At 36.3% G+C, this 20838-nt stretch overlaps 1 long non-coding RNA gene across 1 annotated transcript; it reads left to right on the top strand.

Annotated features, from left to right (window-relative positions):
* Positions 1 to 8739: 8739 nt before the first annotated feature.
* LOC107672231 (uncharacterized) lies at positions 8740 to 20426 on the top strand. Its single transcript, XR_001632300.1, has 3 exons — positions 8740 to 8752; positions 11820 to 11822; positions 20308 to 20426. It is a non-coding gene; the product is annotated as an uncharacterized LOC107672231 (long non-coding RNA).
* The last annotated feature ends 412 nt before the right edge of the window (positions 20427 to 20838 follow it).

The following is a 20838-nucleotide window of genomic DNA, read 5'->3' as shown; positions in this document are numbered from 1 at the left end:
ACTGTGTTTTATTACTGTGTTATTTCTGTTATTACTGTGTTATTAATTTGTTATTCCTGTGTTATTACGGCGTTATTACTGTTATTACTGAGTTAATCCTGTGTTATGTCTGTGTTATTCCTGTGTTTATTGCTGTGTTATTAATGTGTTATTCCTGTATTATTTCTGTGTTATTACTGCGTTATTACTGTGTTATTCCTGTGTGATTTCTGTGTTATTACTGTGTTATTAATTTGTTATTTCTGTGTTATTAAGGTGTTATTAATGTGTTATTCCTGTGTTACTGTTTTATTCCTGTGTTATTAATGTGTTATTCCTGTGTTATTACTGTGTTATTCCGGTGTTATGCCTGTGTTATTCCTGTGTTTATTACTGCGTTATTACTGTGTTATTCCTGTGTTATTAATGTGTTATTCCTGTGTTATTACTGTGTTATTCCTGTGTTATGCCTGTGTTATTCTTGTGTTTATTACCGCGTTATTACTGAGTTATTCCTGTCTTATTACTGAATTATTCCTGTGTTATTCCCGAGTAATTTCTGTTATTACTGTTATTCCTGTGTTATTACTGCGTTATTACTTTGTTACTGAGTTAATCCTGTGTTATTACTGTGTTATTCCTGTGTTATTAATGTGTTATTCCTGTGTTATTCCTCTGTTATTTCTGTGTTATTACTGTGTTATTCCTATGTTATTACCGCGTTATTACTGTGTTATTCCTGTGTTATGCCTGTGTTATTGCTGTGTTATTACTGTGTTATTAATGTGTTATTACTGAGTTAATCCTTTGTTATGCCTGTGTTATTCCTTTGTTATTACTGTGTTATTCCTTTGTTATGCTGTTATTAATGTGTTATTACTGTGTTATTCCTGTGTTATTCCTGTGTTATTACTGTGTTATTCCTGTGTTATGCCTGTATTTTCCTCTGTTATTTCTGTTATTACTGATTTATTCCTGTGTTATTTCTGTGTTATTACTGTGTTATTACTGTTATTAATGTGTTATTACTGTGTTATTCCTGTGTGATTTCTGTGTTATTACTGAGTTATTCCTGTGCTATCAATGTGTTATTCCTGTGTTATTACTGAATTATTTCTGTGTTATTCCTTTGTTATTACTGTGTTAATCCTGTGTTATTCCTGAGTTATTTCTGTTATAACGGTGTTATTCCTGTGTTATTACCGCGTTATTACTGTATTATTACTGTGTTGATTACTGTGTTATTACTTTGTTATCTGTGGTATTACGGTGTTATTCCTGAGTTATTTCTGTTATTACTGTGTTATTTCTGTTGTCACGGAGTTATTCCTGTTATTTCTGTGTTATTAATGTGTTATTTCTGTGTTATTCCTGTGTTATTCCTGTGTTAGTTCTTTTGTCACTGTGTTATTCCTGTAATTTCTGTGTTATTACTGCGTTATTAATGTGTTATCACTGAGTTAATCCTGTGTTATTCCTGTGTATTCCTGTGCTATTACTGTGTTATTCCTGTGTTATTAATGTGTTATTCCTGTGTTATTACTGTGTTATTCCTTTGTTATGCCTGTTATTCCTGTGTTTATTACTGCGTTATTACTGTGTTATTACTGCGTTAATCCTGTGCTGTGTTATTTCTGTTGTCACGGAGTTATTCCTGTTATTTCTGTGTTATTAATGTGTTATTTCTGTGTTATTCCTGTGTTATTCCTGTGTTAGTTCTGTTGTCACTGTGTTATTCCTGTCATTTCTGTGTTATTACTGCGTTATTAATGTGTTATTACTGAGTTAATCCTGTGTTATCCCTGTGTATTCCTGTGCTATTACTGTGTTATTCCTGTGTTATTACTGAACTATTTATGTGTTATTACTGTGTTATTCCGTTGTTATATCTGTGTTATTACTGTGTTATTAACGTGTTATTCATGCAAAGTATGTTGCAGCTGTTATTTCTATGAAATTATGTTGTCTTTGCTATTCTGTTACTAATAAAATAGTTTTTTTCACTGTTTATCCTATTTTGGCACAAACCCTAAACTGAACTTGAGTAGTTTTACTAAGGGCACCCATCTCACATGAAATTGAACTATGTCAAACATATTCTACCTGCCTTCCTGATATAAATTACTATGACTTTGATATGGTAATTAATACTGAGACACTAATTTGGGCAAAAAGCACTAATGACTTGTTTAAGACTTGAATCTTACAGCTGAGGACTTGCAACTCGACTTGGACTTGCCTGTCTTGACTCGGGACTTGACTTGGGACTTGTCTGTCTTGACTCGGGACTTGACTCGAGACTTGAATGCAAAGACTCGTGACTTGCAAAACAATGACTTGGTCCCACCTCTGCTACTACGTCCCTATTTAGGTATTCATTTGTATATATTTTGTTACATGAAGTATACTTTCCTATTTTTAGTTTAAAAGAAGTATACTAATAGCACACTTGAATAAACTTCTTTTTCGTAAGGGTTCCCTTAAAAAGCGTAAACATTGTGGCTTTTTGATGCTATCATTTTGTTTGAGAATGCCAGCCAGATAACAATTGAGTTTGGGGCAGGACTTAGTGTTTGTCCAAACACTGACAGACAGTGTTCAGAAAACCTGTTTGGAAACAATCATTAGTGTTGCAGAAATTACACAATTAATTTCAAAACTAGGTTGGCACATGCATTTATGTACAAAATGTTCTCTAAATGTGTCCCTCATAAACATCAAAGCATAACAAGCGAGATGAGAACAATATAAGCAATTTACTGAAAGAATCAAGGCAAACGTTTCGGTCACACGTTGACCATTTTCAATGCCAAGCTAACAGTGTTAGAACTAGAAGCCATCTTAATTTGAGGAATCACATGATAATTAAAGAGATCACATGATCAATCAGGACACACACAGATCAAAAAAAAAAAAAGGCTCTTCACCTTTGGGAAACCTTTTTTGGTCTACGCACCTCAGTTGGATTTTTTTGAAGGCACGGTGAGTCTCTGGCTGTCCCTCATAAACATGAAACAGTGTTTGTCCAATCAATGAAAGATGGTTTTCAGGAAACCTGTATGAAAAAAGTTATTAGTGGTACAGAAATGACAATATGTGTCTGTCATATACATATGCGTATAACCAATCATTTTGCTCAAATCAAAATATGGAAATAAGAGTTAAAATTTAGTTTGAATGCTGTCATTTAAGATTTAGATTGATTTATTTTTAACCCTATTTCTGTAATTTTTCCATTACTTGTCTGACAGAATACTTAAAATCCTGCAGAAATGTAGCAAACCTAATCAAACTTAAAAATACACTGTTTCATACTGTTTCACTGTTTCATAGAATGTCCCACATGATCTTCAGTTGAGATGCATGAAATAAATGAAATTGTTTATCTGACTTAAAACTTGAATGCACCTTGAAACATCAGCCTTGTTCATTTGGGCATTAAACTAAATGTGCCCATTTTACTATCACCATCAATAAAATCATTAATTTCCAACTCTGTGATGTCTAAACAGAGAATTTAGTTGAGTTGTATGAAGGCGGAAATGCTCTGCAGATGTAGGTTCCTCTAATGTGGTTGATGAAAGCACAGACTTATCTGGTTAGAGGCTTCATTTCACCCAGACCACACTCTGCCCGATTTATACTTCCATCACAAGGTAGGTGGTCTGAGCTGCCTCCGCTGCCTTTTTCCAGCCACTACTTACTTTTCATCCTTAGAAAATAATCTAAATTGAGACGTCTATAACATTTTTGACCTACAGTGGCATGCAAGTTCTCAAGTTTAAATATGCTACAGAGATACTTAGCGAAGGCTCAAGAATGTCACATTGTACATACTGCAACATACACAATCCACTAAAAGGATGTATCTCCAAATAACTGAAGTGTTCTTTAAAGCCTGTCTCTTAACCTTATTTTCAAAGCCTGAGGTGAAGGTAAATCTACACTAATCTCTGTAGTGTGATTTCTGTCTTTTGTTGTGTGATGGAAAAACATAAATAGATCAGAATCATATTACAGAGGAACCGAAAACACACTCAGATCTTGACCTTATTCTGTAACAAAAACAAGCAGTATCTACGTTTCAACCAAGAGCCCTCAACCATACTTTCCATGCCACATCCTTTAGTGTGGTGTGGTTAAACTAGCGTGTTCTCGCTTACATTTTTCACACTCGCTTCGTACTGTGCATCTCAGATGGCGCATGAGTCGATGTCCCACCAGCAAAGCCGCAACTTTGTTCAGACATGTGCGAGTAGTTATCGCATTAGGCCCTGCTGTCTGTTTAGCTGCTTTGGTTTTTATGTGGGTGAAGATGAGAGCAAGCTCTTACGTGCAATGGTACGATTACGATGTGTGTGTGCACAGAGACATTTGGATCCCATTGGCTCCAACTTCCTGTTATCACATCAGAGAAACCTTGCGAGTGGAAGAGGTGTGGAGAGAAAGAGAGTGAAATTAAGGAACAGACAGTCATAGATAAAAGGAGATAAAGAGATAGAAATCAGTGAAGCGTGGTAAATGGTACACTCTGGCAAGAAATGCTGGGAGGTCAGTTGTGAAATTTTTTGGCTGTTGCCTTGACAACAGACAGCCCTGCCAGTTAGCGTAAGTGGAATTTAGTGTGGAGCCTAGCACTCTGCCCCATGCTGTCACAGAACTAGCTGCGCCCCAGCCACAGAGAGTTGACACATCCAGTCCCCCCTTTGGCATAATTTACTTCCCTGTCAGCTTATTCAGAAAGAGTCAGACACGCCTGGAACTCTTTCTCTCTCGTCGGATGCGCCAGTAAAGCGCGCCTTTATGTTTTAGCACGCAGCTCCAAATGAAAGCATTCACATTCTCCCAGGAGGACCGGCCTAATATAGAGCAAACAAAAAAGATGCAGGGAAATGGAAGTGAAAAACTGAGGGTCTGCATCGAGCAATCGGGAACTCCACCAGCGACACCCCTCGCCCCCAACCCCCGCTATTTATGCAATGCGGTTTTGCTTGCATCTGAGGTCTACAAGCCATGTAATAAATCTGGCTTCTTTCAAATCAGCTTGCCACCACCACCAGCAGAAGCCTCCCCAAGCAAAATGTTATTCCAACTTGTTAGTGTTTGAAGTAGAGGCTGCTCGCATGTGGTTTATGGTCTGTGGGCTTGTTTTCTCTCTCTCTCTCAAGATATGGTGTCTCACTTTCCCAGTCAGGATATATCACCACCGTTCAAGCCACAACTGTCACTCAGAGATAACAGCAGCGCATTGCGATAGAAGGGGAAAAAAGGGGGGACTTTAAAAACAGTCTTGCGGTTGCAAATCATTCAGCGACAACACAAGCTTGTGTACTTGTGCGAGCTAGAGCTTTTTCCACCTCCTGTTCGGAGTTATGGTGCAAGGCAGCAAACTCGTTCTCTGGAGATTTAACTTCCTCCCACACTCTGCCCTCAAGAAAGGGAACTTGTTCGTTTAACCTCGTTAGTTCTGCTAAACTCATAACTTTGACACACTGCAACACGACTCGATACAAGTGCTGCATGGCCTCTTTGACTCACTTTTTTCCATCCGGCAAACTAGCGGTGGGGTGAGCACTGCTGTGTCACATATGACATCCTCTTTGAATATGCATGCTAAAACATCATCAACTCAATTAAACGAGACAAATAATTTTCCACAGACTCAGCGAGGCTGCTAAAGTGCATCTTCAGTTTTAAATATTGCTTGCCGGTTTGACTGTACACAATGTTTGAGCATGCCTGATTAAATAGTGAACCCCTCCAAAGGACTGACCTTTATATACCCTATGTAGAAATATCTAATTATAAACTCTGTTGGAGTTTACCAGCAGTTCAGAGTTCAGAACTTCTGTACTAACAAAAAAAACAAACGGAAAAAAAAAACAAACAATGCCTTATTATATGAATTTGTTTGTTTTGAAACTCTTGCCCACATAGTATGACATGGAATATCATTAAGATAATTAAGATAGTTAAGATAATTGACTATTTTGAGGAAATGCAACCATGACCTTAATGACCTCTGTAAACAAATCAATAAATTTCACACATGTATGGATGTTAAGCAAAGGATTTCATATTTAAAATGTCTTTAATTGAAACATTCAAAGTATAGAGCTGAACAATAAGGTCCAGTTTGAGAGTAGTTTTGGGCCAGTTTCAATGAGAATATAAGGGTAATGAATAAAAAATACAAACTAATTAGTTTAATTTTTTGCATTGTATGCCTTTTTATGCCATGTTTTTATGAAATTACAATTTTATTTGTATATTTTCCAACTTGTTGCATATTATTTTATTTTTGTCAAGAATAAAAATGAAAAATAAATAAAATAAAAACAAAATATTTTAGAAAACTTAATATTTAATATAAAATATATAAATATTTAATCCAAATACAAATAAATCATTCTTTTGTGGTGGGGCTACTGAAAATGGTTGCAGGACAAGTAAACCACTAGTAGAACTGCATACCCTTTTAAATAAATTAATAAATCTTTACCGTTGAGCCCTGGTATGATACATTTGTATACCTTCATACCTTCATATACCCAATACCACTGACAATTAAATAAAAGATGAGCATAAAATGTAATACTTTGTTTTAATGGATGTACTCCATGCTGCATTGAAGTGGTCTAAATGTGGATTATATATAGACTTTATGGCTAGGGTTTTGGCTAGGCTAGTGTGGATGGCATTAGAACACAACAAATCAACAACTGCACTGGAAATAAACTAAATGGATGGAGTGGCTGAGGAGCTGAGAATATCCATCAATAACCTGCGCCATAGATCCACAGCGGCAAAATGAAAACCCTTAGATTAGTGGAGCCACGATGACTCTTCTTCTTCCGCTAGAACACTCTTCATCACATGATCAATAAGCTGAAAGGGGCGAAGCAATAATAACAAGGACAGATGATTGTGCGGCGGGAAAAGGATATGGGAGAGATGCAGAGATATTAAGAAAACATGTGATCAGAGCTGCGGTGTGATGAGAAACATGCCTGGAGCGATGTTTATGACTGACTCCTCCCTCTAACCTCCACTCCTTAAGCATCCACGACCTCGTGCTAAACTCCCCCCCAGGTATACAGTCAGGGGAGTGCAAGAGAGCAAAACCTCCATTAACAGCCGGAGAAACCATTACACAGGGGCTGTTAGCAACAGGAGACAATCTCACCATGTCTCACACATGACTTCCCTTTGATCTTTCCCTGCATGCATTATGCAATAGGAATGTGCCTATCTGCTTCAAATTATGGAATATTCTGCATTTTAATAACTCGTTATTAGTTACTCATGCAGTCTAGACTTATAAATTGAAGTAAAAATTGTTACAATTATGCTGCTAGCAAGAGCAAAAGATTTCCATTTGTCATATTCACTATTGTAAAGAAAAGCTAGATTTATTTATTTATCTACTTATTTTTAAGAAAATTGGTGCTTGTCCTAAAAAATGTAATTATTACTTTCATATAAAAGCTAAAAAATTCATTCATGATGTTATTGCATTAAGTACCATCAGCTAAGAATGAACAGTACTTTTATAACATTTAATTATTAAAAATATATTATTGTTCATAGTAAGTTCATATTACTTGAAGATGCATTAACTAATGTCAACATATTCAAATTTAAATCAAATAAATAATAAAGCAATAAACAATAATAAATGATTAATCAATCCTTTAAAGCATTTTAATGTCAGAGATAAACAATAAGGATAGTCTGTTGGCCCAAGGCCAGTGTGAAATTTATATATTTAATTTTGCAAATTTCTGTACTGTAAAGAAAAAAATGTGGGAAAAATTGAAAACTTAAAATGTAATGAAAAAATACACTATATATATATATATATATATATATAGTGTATTTTTTCACTATAATTTTTTTTTATAATAATAGAGGTACCACCGGATTGTCCTCTGTGCCAGACGGTGTCGACCCGTGCAACATGCAGCTTCATTTGGAGGTCACCAGAGGCAGTCAGTGGTGTGTGGAGGATAAAAACACAATGATGAGGATTTAATGATATCCAGCTCCGCGGCTATTGATAGCCAGAGTCAATGGGCTGCGCTGTCAGTGTGTCTCTCAGATACACGGCAGCTTAGCAGGGCCTTTGTGAGATGAAAACATCAGAGATCAATAGGACACAGGGGAGAATCAATAACCCGCCCAGCGCCCTGTGGCTTTCCTGGGGAAGCGTCTCTCTCTCTCACACACACTTTCCCTTCGTTTTTATTGCGCTGTCAATGTACCATTAACCGTGCTCATAAAACATGCATCAGGCTTCGTCACAGGCATCGTATGCTAATGACTGACTGCTAATGAATATGAATGTTCCCCTCATAAACAGAGGCTCTGTTTCATTACATTTCTTCACACCTCACTGGGCTCAGAAAGGCTGCTTAGGATGCAATGTAAATCAGGGCTTTAGATGGGTAAAGTACACCGCCGTTTACATTCAAGTGTTCTATAGTTTGCACATAAACTGCCCTCCCTGCAGTGCTCGACAGCCAACAATGCATAATCATGAATTCACCGCAATTTTCAAACAAATGGCCCTTGATTTAAATTCTTTAACGTGGTAGTTTGCCCAAAATTCTGTCATCATGTCATTCCAAACTAGCAAGATTTCTTTCTTTTGAAAGAACACAAAAGAAGATATTTTGAAAAATGTTTGTCCATACAGTAAAAGTCAATGGGGTCCAAAACAACATTGGACCCTATTGACTTTCTATTGGATTTGGAAGGTTTGGAATGACATGTGAATAATAATGACACTTTTTTTTTTCAATTTTAGATGAATTATCACTTTAAAACTAAACAGTGCCCAATATCTTAAACAGCAATGGCAAGACGTTGAGTGAAGGCTACCTAAAAAAGCAAAGTAATTCAGCATTCTTACACACTACTTTGGCAATTCAGTCTGAAGATGTGCAAGATTAATTACTATCATTGTAAGATGTGAAAGAGAGAATTGGACTTTAATTATCTTAACCTCTAAACCAGCACCTTGCCTTTTAAAAGTGTATCTTGGCGGTATGAGATAGATTGCTATTAAGATGCTTTGTCAGTATCCTTGACAGTCTCTGCCAGGTACACTGATCCACTTATCCATTTAGGATTAATTATATCAAAGTAATTGCCTCTGTACAAACACTATTTTGATCATAGTGAGCACAGATCGTGTTGGCCATGACAGAAATAATAATACACATCCATTAAAGTGCATATTCATCTGGAATACTCAACCTTGAGTTGCCTATTCGATAAGATGCTTGTTTGCACCTACTTGCATGACACAATACAAGTTCAAGTTTGAGGTCAAAGGTCACAGTGGGCCTGTTCTGTCTGCCCTGACCTGAGCTGCATGAAAGAGGTATATAGCATTAGGAAAACATCCTGAGAATAGAACACACGCATTTATGCGATAAATAAAAAGGCTTGATGCCTTTGATGGAGTACCGCTCAATGCAGGCATTTAGTTCAGCCTGTCTTTGATCCCACTGCTGCTGCCAGATGAGCTGTTAGCCTAGAGAAACATTAATGATTCAACAGAAATGAAATGCACAAATACCAAAGTGCACCAGCCATTTTGCAGACAGGCCCCGGGGCCACTCTGCAGTTATTAAAAATCCTAACATTATACATTCACATCACAGATAAGTTGGATCGCTTGTTCTCACATATTAAGCCTGTTTGGTCTGGTGGGGATTGATCAGAGGACAGAGCCATCGAACAAACTTCTCTTTTGTCACACTGTTGAAATATTCATAACATTTTTCATTATCTCCGTATTCAAATGCAACGGTGCAATCGCCTTGTTAGGGAGGAATCAGATGCAAAATGAGAAATGTTACTCTTCAGTGGGAACGGCTTATGAATCGGCTGTCCATCAGCGAGGGAAGGCACAAGTGCTGGAGAATGAGAAGAGAGCAATTCTATGGCTCAGTGGCAGAGGCGGCAGACAGAGAGACAATCAGTATTCAACAGAGTCAGAGTGCAAGAGAGGCCCCTGACTCTCTCTTTCTCTCCATTGATTGGTACCTCAACCTGTGCTGAAATCAGTCTTAACGTAACAGGATGATTGTGATCACACCAGAGCTAGGTGCAGGTGTTTAAGCTGACCCATAATAACGTATTATCACTATCTTCCAATTATAAACTTCTATGTTGTATCTGGCTATTTTGTTTCATCCCAATTTACACAGATACAATCGCCCCAAAAATATTTGGGCAATTTTAAAGGTATAGTTCACTCAAAAATGTAAATTCTGTCATCACTGACACTCTCATGTCGTTTCAAACCAACATGCATTTCCTACTTCTGAAAGAAACACAAAATAGGATATTCTGAAAAGTGTCGGGACCGTTTTTTGACCATTGACTTTCATTGTCCGGACAAAAATAACACTGAGAAATTTCTCAAAATATTTTATATGTTCCACAGAAGAAATTAAGTCACACAAGTTTGGAATGACACAAGAGTGAGGAAATGAGGACAGAATTTTCATTTTTGGGTGAATTATCCGCTTAGGCCAGACTCTTTGTTCAAATTTTTTTAATCTACATTTACATTACATTTACTATTATCCAAAGCAACTTAGAAATGATGATATCTCTGGATCTTTTTTCCCAGAATAAATGAATCATGGCTGACTATATATAGCTAATTTTTATATTGGCATCTGTAACTGAAAATTACTGTTTTTTCATTTATCTAAAGATATTGTGAGTGCATTTTTCACACATTTTTTTTCTGTCTCATTAGGCCAAGTGTATGTTCCATAGATAATCAGCTTTATGTTTAACTGAATTAAGAATGATAATTTCACATTCACTACTGAATGGGTTCACATACTGTGACGAAATAATCGTAATTATCATAATTTAATACTAAAATAAATTAGCTTTTCACCACACAGAGTAATGGAACTGAGCATCAAATATGGTTTTAAATCAAAATACACATTTAGAAAATGTAATGCATAGAAGCGGTATAAATGTATTTACACAGGAATTACCATATCAAACTGTTTGTTTTTTTACGGTTCATTTTAAAAAACATTTTCACCCCAGATAACCTAAATAATGTGTTTTATGTGGGAAAATCTTGTTTAATGTGAGTCAAAAGTGGTACAAACAGATCCTTGAAATAACCACTTTTTTCCAGTGTACATTTTATTGTGCCATGCTTTAGGAATTTTATTGTGCGCCTCTGGCTATTCCATTAAAAATTTCCTGAAGATGCCACTTTGATCAGATTCGTTTCATCTTATTCTGTCTATCCTTACCAAATTTCAGAATGTATCCAGAAAAGTTAAGACTATACCTTACCCAATTCATCATCCAGTTTCATATAAAGAGAAAGAAGAAACATCATCCGGGTGTCTCAGCCCAGACACAGCAGCCAGTTATCAACATACAGAAACAGGAGTCTTTGTCTGGCATTGCTGGTTCTGCTCCTGATTATTATCTATTCAACAAGCCTCCCATCTTTCGCAAGGCCGCTGTGGTCCACAAGGTCAGGCCTGCTTCATCCAGCACTCACTCCCTCACAGTGGATATAATGACATCACCATCATTTTGATTGACAGCACAGGGATGTTTCCTTCCAGTACTATAAACAAGTTAGGAAGAACCAGCTGCATTTGAGTGCTAACTGACAGACACAGTTATGATTGGGGCAGAATTTTGCTATCCACATCTGTACATCATCAGCCGACACTTTTTATTTGATGCCATTCAGATTTATTATATCATATGAGTAAAGTGAGGAGAGATTTAAACTTTTTGCATTTGCCTTTATTGTATCAATTGCCTTGATTTAGTTTGTCTAAGCTGCATCACTTTAAAAAAAGCTCTTCATACTCATATTCCACAATGCTAGATATGATGTACTTATATAAGAAAACCACATGGTGAGCAAAGTGCTTATTGATTTATACTAATGACAACACATAAACACTCACAAACCAATAAACACATTAAACACCTTTGATTTGCTACACACACACACCGGAAAACTTGGTAAATTAATGACAACTAGGGTAATAATCAACAAACTGATAAATCTGAGTAATAGAAACAAACTCATCCTCACATCACAAGACTAAGTTACTAAATGTGACAGCAAAATCAACAAAAAACGGTATAAATAAAACAAGCGAACAGTCAAACAATCCAAAAATACTTATTCATGCCTCAATTCATGCTGGGAAGAGGATGAATGGGACCGAACAACAACAACAAAAATACACTTTTTTCAGTGTAGGCCTATTTAGACACAAAAAGTGCATAAATCTAACTCACCTGATTAAAATAACAGCAACAAACAATATTGTATTATAATAGAAAAGCTGCGTTGAGATGCATTACTTGTGTTCCTCAAGTTTTTAGAAAAAAGTAAACCAACTATAGCCAAAATGAGTAAAATGCTTAAGAATAATGCTTATTCTTTCAGCATTATTTATTACATCTAAAAATCATTTATCAGTTCTGACCAACTCTTTCAGAGTCATATGGTTCAAAGAGAGATCTGCTCCTACAAGCCCTTTAAAACAGAATGGAGGAAAACTGTGTTTTCTCAAACACAGCAGTGCATAATCAATGTTGACAAGCTGGGAAATCAGATCTTACAAAGCTGGACCGTTCCCAAAGGCAGAACACTAACGAAAGTGCATGGTGCTTTAATTCTCGGGCACTTTCAGCGTGGCTTAAAACCCAGGCAAGCGTTAAACATGCACTGATCGTATAACCACAAAGTGAAGGTTAGAAGGACAGTGTGTGAGCGGGCAACTCAAGTGTACACGAATCTCCACAGAGCCGCCTCAGACACGCATCCTGAGCTATGCTAATTCACTTGTCCCAAACCCTCTCATCAACTTGCCCTTATTTTGAGGTCACTATCGCATATGTCACCACAAGAGCTCATCCAAGAAGGCAGAGAGTTTATAATGTGCGATTTTGGATGCACCCTGTGACAGTTGTCACTCAAGTACTCTCCACAACCCAACACTACACTGATTTGATTGCTGATCTTTTGACCCGCAGCCCCGTTCTGTCTCCGCTCTAGACATGAAGCAGCTCCACTGAACAAGAGCTTAGCTGCACTATGCTATGCTTAAGGGAAACTCAAAAATACGGAGATGCAAATAGCTTATTATGTAATCTTTTATATTATAGCAATTTTTCATTGCCACTTAAGATGAGAGGCTGTGCAAATGAGATGTGGTCAGGATGACAAGTGAAGGTAAGAGTCGCACCATACGTTATGTGATTTCTCCATAATTGCTATGCTTCAAGCCCCTTCTTGACGTGAACACGGGGAGCACTGGGCTCCCAGAAGCCTGTAATCTGATGGCAGACATGCTGAACACTGCTAAGGGCCCCTCAACCTGCTGCCATCCATCTTTCTGGAGACAGAAACAAGAAGCCAGATAAATCTACATCACTCTCTTTTTAGCTTCAATATCAAATTGTTGAATTACATCTGCACTGACGAAAAATATGCACAGACAACTTGAATATTTCATGTGACTCATTAGGGCTTTTTGCACTTATTCTAAACCCCAGGTAAACAAAATCCTGGGTTATCTTGTTTCACATTTCACACTGCTCATAATTTACCCGGGTTTAACAGTTAATCCTGGGAATTCGTATGCTAACATTTCACACTGTACATTCCTAAACCCTGGGTTAATGTTCTTATTTGCATATTTGCGATGTCAGTGCCATTGATTGGACAAATGCAGCACGCAACCAGTTTACATACTGGCTCTAGCATTGTGCATTTTCATATCATATATTGCCTCCTATAAGGGAGAGTGGGGTAAGTTGAGCTAGAGGGTAAGTTGACCCACCCCCTGTATCTTGGCAACTGTACACTTTTACTGTCATTTTTTCCCAAAATGTCAGCTATGGGGCAAAGTGACACAAATGCTGTGGGGTAAATTGAGCCAGCATTTTAACTTACCCCACCATAAGGTATTAAAGTTAAGTTAAATCTCTGAAGTATAAACTGGTATTTTAATGTGATATTACGTAACTGGTTTGGTTTATCACATACATACATATTATTTGTAGTTTATTTGATAAAGACAGTTTACAAGTGCACCAAATCCTTCTCCGATAAGAACCAGAAGATGCTTTTCATCACATTATAATCATATATATCTTTCCACCTGTAGTCCCTAATGGCCTGTTTGACATTACAGAAAAGCTACCATGCCAAGAATCTTTTGACTAAAATGTTTATTAGTTTCAGTGACATTTATTCGGTTACATCTTTGGTGTTCAATATATTGTTTCAGAAATGCAAACAATTAAAGACGGAAATTTAAACTTCATTTGGTTTGTTTTATGTTGTTTAAGTTAGCTTTAAGAAAAGAAATGTTAATGTTTGTAAAAAGAAATGTTATTATTAAATTCGTTTTTAAAAGTTTTAAATTTTAAAATTTCACCCATGGTGCATCTTACCCACTGACCCGGGTCAACTTTCCCTTAACCTGGGGCAAATTGAGCCACGGGAACACTTTTTATAAGAAGCCATGTTTTTAGAACCCTTTGTCATAGATACCTTCTGATAATTTAAAATGACAGGAAACATCCTGAAATTAATTTCGATACTTTTACTGCACTGCTGCCTCATTTTCCCTTATCTTGAGGACCACATAAGTAAAAAATGGCTCGTCTTACCCCACTCTCCCCTACTATCAAGTTTTTACTGAATGTACTTATCGGACTGTAAAGGCACGAATTGAACCTTCTGTCACCATTTGACATTTTTCCAACTCAAACTCTAAAACTACTGTTTATACAACATGCAGTGTTTCAGTGACCATGTTTTCCATGTGTTCAAAGCAGATGACTGTCCAAAGCGCACGATCGGGTGTCTGTTGATAAGCATCTAGCTGTAACATTTTATCACCACATCATTTCACATTGTACACATTTCACAATGCGGTGTTAATACTACAAAAACGCTGCTAACCCTACTCTGGAGCTGGGTTTCATAACCCCAGGTAAAAAGCCATGTTAACCACGCTGTGAAACGTTGCTCTACCTGGGGTTAAAAGTTGGGTTTAGAATGACAATAACCTGGGTTAAGCGCAGTGTAAAAAGCTCGATTTTGGACCTTGAAAATACCAATCCTCATTCAATTTCAATATAATGAAAACATGAGAACAACATGAGGATACATGAACTATTAATTTGACGCATAATTCATCTATTTATAACAGCACAAAAACTAATATTTAGAAATGACCCAAGAGTCAATCCTCAATGTAACTGCTTTTGGCAGAAAGAATTGGTCAGTGCTTAATCCAGGCTTACCAACAGAAAGGTTAAGTATGAGTTTAGCTGCTGTGCCATTATTTGATGTTATTTGATAACTTAAATTTTTCATGATTGGCAAAATGTATCTCATACAAAGTGGAGGTTATAAATGAGAATTGTGAATTGTTTAAACAGTCTCATGAAGCCAGGGAATGAGAGAACAGAGACTAAAGAAGTTCTCCAGTTTGTCTTCGTGGTAGAACCATCTAATACAGTCAAAAACACATCATGAATTCAAGTAGATTTCAGTGGAAATACTTAATGATTGTTGAAAAGTAGGTTAAGAAACTCTTGTGCCTGAGCCCAGTTTCTCTTGCTCTTTTAGAGGTTGAGTAGCACACACAAAACCGCACATAACAGCGGTTTGTTTCTTATTTTCCGTAAAGGCTTTAAGGTTCAAAGGACCATTTTCTGGTGACTATGCGGTCAGAGCACACAAGTCACTGCGACGAAATGATCCGCAAAGACAAAGTGATATAACTCCCTTTTTAGCTGAGTTCCTAGAGGATTTGCTGAATTTAATATTTCATAAGGGACATTTTATAGACTCTGGCCAAATCTAGAAACTAACGAGTTGAAACACAAATCTAAAAGAAACCCTGCTCTCAGCAGCCAGTGAGGGGCCCATTAGTTTCAGTTGGTTTTAGCTGCACGGTTCAGCCTATGGGGGCCTGTTCAAGGCCTATGAAAAGGCAGCAGTGGTGTGCGAGTATGACATGTAAACAGGCCTTTAATCAGGGAATGGTTTGGGGAGAGCTTTTTAATCTGTGATTATAACAGCAGATCAATGCAATTCCTGCTTCAAGCTGTGTCCAAGACAAAAAGGAGGATTTGCATCAAATATTCATAAGCAATGCTTTCTAATGGTTCTCCAGCTAGAGCCGATTTGGGGGTTTTATTATAGGATATTGTGCAGAGTCAATGGACTTACTGGACTCTTTTAATTACAGGGCAGTGCACCTCTGCAGTCCTGGACGATTTCACCCGGGGGTTTCTCTTGATCTGCTTTTATCTAAGGCCCGTTAATATGCAGAATGCAGTTGGATACTGTTACAGGGACATAATTGAAGAGTTCATCCAAACATTAACAGTATAATCACACTCATTTAATGTCTGAATCAGGAGTTTAACTGTATAATTTGGGTTACAGTATCTAAAAACAAAGTATTTATTAATTTATCCAAAATAACATATAGAGAATATATTTATGCTAGTGTTTCAGTGTCACTACAAAAGAAATTGTTGTGCTGTGAATTGAGTCAGAAGTCTATGAATAAATAAATAAATTCATAAAAATAGAGTCAGGAAAAATGGCAAGAAACACTTTCCTATTGAGTCTTCTCTGTCTGCATGCAAAAATGAACAGTGTAGTTCAATTCTCAAACAAATGAGTGAATCAAAACCTTACAGCACAACCACTGTAGTCCGGTTCATGAACAAATGACTCTTATAAGCCAGTTCTTTAAAATAATAATAATAATAATTATGGGTGACAGCCAGGTCATATGAGCTGATTCCAGGGTTATTGTTTTTAGAAACACACACAAAAAAATATTTTTTATAACTTAAAAAAAAAAAACTCAGAGTGTAATTATTTTAACATATTTTAACGAGTGAAAGGATTTTTTCAGTTATTAAAAACTATAACATCTAGACTGTTTTTATTTCACATTTATACAGCGAATACCAATGTTAATCTAATAAGCCACAAGTATTCATAGTCAGGTCTCCCTTAAACAAAATTAAAGTGAAAATGGAAACTATAAAAATTAAATCTAACTCAAAGTATTAATAAAAACTATATTAGTATCTCAATGATACTAAAATAACACTGTGTCTGACTTACTCTCTGAACTGGATTTTACCATTATTTTCAGTGATGTCCATTTCAAATGAAGCCAATTTTGGGTCAGTATCATTAATGATTCATTACTGATGTTGTTAAAGATACGCATATGCATTATACTACTTTGTTTTTGATAAATGAAAGACTGTATGTGTGTGTTTATATACACACTATATATACATACACACACTAGCAAATAAAGTAAACATTCAGAGTTCACTAAAGTGTAGAGCAACATTCCTCAAAAAAAAAAAAAAACACTCGGTAAAAATAAATTCCCTGAAATTGAGTTAGAAATGGAAACAGATGTTTTCATTGAATTATATGCCAGACGGTCTCATTTGCCTAATTAAGTCTCAAACTGTCACTCAAACTGAGTTGCATGCTACAATTTGTCAATATTCCCTTAGATTCAAGCGTTGAAACTTGTGCTTGTCTGTTTTTGGTTCACAAATCTACCTTGCCCAGAAATCATCACTCGTTTTTCAAGTAGTAACTTAAAGCAGCAACAAAAATCTATAATCGTCTAGCCGAGGTCGTTTAGTGCTAGAGCTAACACTTGCTCTCACTAATACAATCCACTTTAATCTTTTCAATGTTTGATTGTATTTGCTTGAAAGCAAACGCAACAAGTACATAATTATCAGACTAATTATGCTGCCAAAACACAAACACACTGCAAGAGCACCTTCAGAACAGTGAGTGCATGATTCATTAGCATCTGCTGTAAGCCTATTAATCATCTAACAGCCAATTAGCGCACTGTTACCATTTGCAGTGGATATGTAAATAAATTCCTGGGTTAATTTCTTCCTCTGATAATAAAGGGAACATTATGAAAATTAGCTGTGTGACTATGTAAATGATCTATGTCATTAATTGCGTGGTGGCTGATAGATGTTTTTTTTTTTTTTTGCCACAGACCAGAGTACTGATGCAAAGAAACATTTTCTCAGGCTGTTAGGGAAATTAAACGGGCAGCCTCAGATTCCCGAGAGGCACTTGCAGCATGCAATAATGACATTTAGCCGCCCCTCTCTCTGACTGATGATCATAATAATGCTTCTGCCTGGCAGCGAGCCAGTGGTGGGGGGGTGGTCGGTGGTGGTTGGTGAATAGCAGGTTGGACACGCATAAAGACACATAAACAGAAAATGGTGCCCTTGCACAGCTAGCCAAATTAACCGTGCCTCGCATAGTGATTAGTGATTAATATTCATTAGCGACTAGTAAAAAGAGGCCCTTCCATTAGCAAAAATTAGCTCAATGTACAAAATACCATCACGGTATCACAAAGAGAATACAGCATTAGCAACAGTAAGGTAATAGATCATATTTAATTTGACAGAAACAAAAATGTTCTGTTTGGGGTTTTAACATCTAAATGACACAACATTACTATAAGCTTCATAATTCATAAATTCCACGAACTTTAAGAGATTATAAACTGTAATTCAACTCTGATTACACATCCTCAATAATGAAGAAATAACATAACATTGCTAATATATGGGGTCTTAGACAGAGACATCAAATTTAAAACATTAAATTAAAAAAGTTTATTCTCGCATGCGAAACCGTAGAGATACAAGTCAAATTGACCTCAGAAACAAACATGTCACTAAAATGGAAACCACGTCACATTTCTGAGAAAAACTGATGATTTGTGGAGAGACAAAAACAGAAAATATTGGCATATTTAGTCCATTATGACATATCTGCTTACTGGGCTTTGATTTACTTCAGAGGAACTATAAAAAATAATTTTAAGGCAAAATAAGAGCTAATTAATCAAAATGGCTTATTATTTTACTCAGGGACATCAAACAGAAAAACATTAAAGTCAATGTCAACAGAATATGAGAAAAAAATATCTGGATTAAATAGGATGAGAAAATTAGACCTGATTTTGAATGTACTATATTTCTGCCCCTCACAGCCTCATTTTTTTTCATGTCATATTAAATAAGCCGTCTATTCTATTCTACTCTAAATAAGTCTATAAGAGAGTAATTTCTGTTATACAAAGCACAGGTTCATACTCATTTTACAAACTCTATATTCCTTAAAATCCATCACATATCTGTAGGTCTGGAGATCAAATGGGTTAAGATGATATTCCCTTATTTTTGCCCCTTTTCAGCCTCAAACTGTCCTATTCTCCTCCTCTCAACCCATGATAAATGCTGCAGGCTGCTCCTAATCATCCATGGGACAAGAAAGGAAATGAGGCCTAAGACAGAGCAGGTAAGAGAGAAGGAGGGAGGAAGAGAAAGAGAGATACAAGGAAAACGACGGAGGATGAATGGGCCGTTTACTGCGGGTGACTTGGGTTATATTTTTTTAGCACGGCTTCCAGCGTATATGGCCACAAAAACATTACTAACAAAGGAGTAGCACTGGCGAGCATCTCAGATACACAGAAGAATAATATCTGACTTTAGCAGTTCCCTACGCACACCCTGAAAACACCATCAGATGAGTGCAGCCAATTGGATTATGTTTGGGATTATACAGTGACAGGCCAGATGTTTGTCTTGCATTTAACCGCCTAAACTGCAAACATTTCCTCTGGCTGTTTGGCTCATTGAGCTGCAATCTGAAGCCTGTCGATTGCCCCCTTGTGTCATTTCTCCCATCTGCAGGGTGATGACAAATAAGACATGATGAGAAGGAGGTGTTCGGAAAAAATGAAGGCAACAGTTTGTATGGCTTTTTAGTTTACATTTTTGACCCTAAATTCACTGGAGGCCTTTAAATTTAAATAATTATATTGCCAAGACTTAAAATGTGCCATCACTGTAAAAATTTACGTAGGTCTACCTATTCAACTGAAAAATTATTTTTAAAGTTGTATTGCCAAAAAAACTTTTTGTGCAAATATTACATCTATTTACATTATTTTAAATTGTTCAAAATGTTTCAAAGTGTTTTCTGTGAGAAAAGTACACATCATGGTGAGCAAAGCGCTTACAGACCTTATTAATTAGGTTTAATTAGACCTTAATTAGATGCCATATTCAATTTAACATGGATGAAAACAAGGCTATAATCTTTACAATGGCATGCACTGTATAAAAGTCCAAGATCACGTAATGTTTACAACTCACAACTTTCAAAACTGTTTTATGAAGTTTCGTCAACTGAACAATCAGTATGTTGTTAAAAAACAGTACAACCCATTGATCACACTGTACTTCTATCTCTCACAGCCTCATTTTCATTCCTATCAAAAACTAAATTTGGCAATATTACCCTGACTAAACTCTATTGTCTTGTTCTGTTGACAACATCACATGAAAACTCATGAGATAATAAATACTACTTAAGAAATACTATTAAAAAGAATCTCAACATTTAAAAAAACATGGGACAATAATGGGTAAACTGATCATTTTAAGTAGAGGAACAAACTGATGTTACAAAATATAAAATAACCATAATTAGTTGGCATATCATAATAGAAGTACATCGTAATAGAAAAGCTACAATGAGATGCATGTCTTCTGTTCCTGCAAGTAATAAGAGCTTCGTAATCAGTATTGGGGAAAGTTACTTTTAAAAGTAATGCATTACAATATTGCATTACTCCATATAAAATTAACTAATTACGTTACTTAGTAATTTTTTTATGGAAAGTAATGCGTTATGTTACTTTTGCGTTA

The sequence above is a fragment of the Sinocyclocheilus anshuiensis genome, unplaced genomic scaffold (genome assembly GCF_001515605.1).
Source record: "Sinocyclocheilus anshuiensis isolate Anshui unplaced genomic scaffold, SAMN03320099.WGS_v1.1 scaffold997, whole genome shotgun sequence".
NCBI lineage: Eukaryota > Metazoa > Chordata > Actinopteri > Cypriniformes > Cyprinidae > Sinocyclocheilus > Sinocyclocheilus anshuiensis.
Note: the sequence above shows the minus strand (reverse complement) of the source record. Positions and strands in the feature narration are given on the sequence as shown.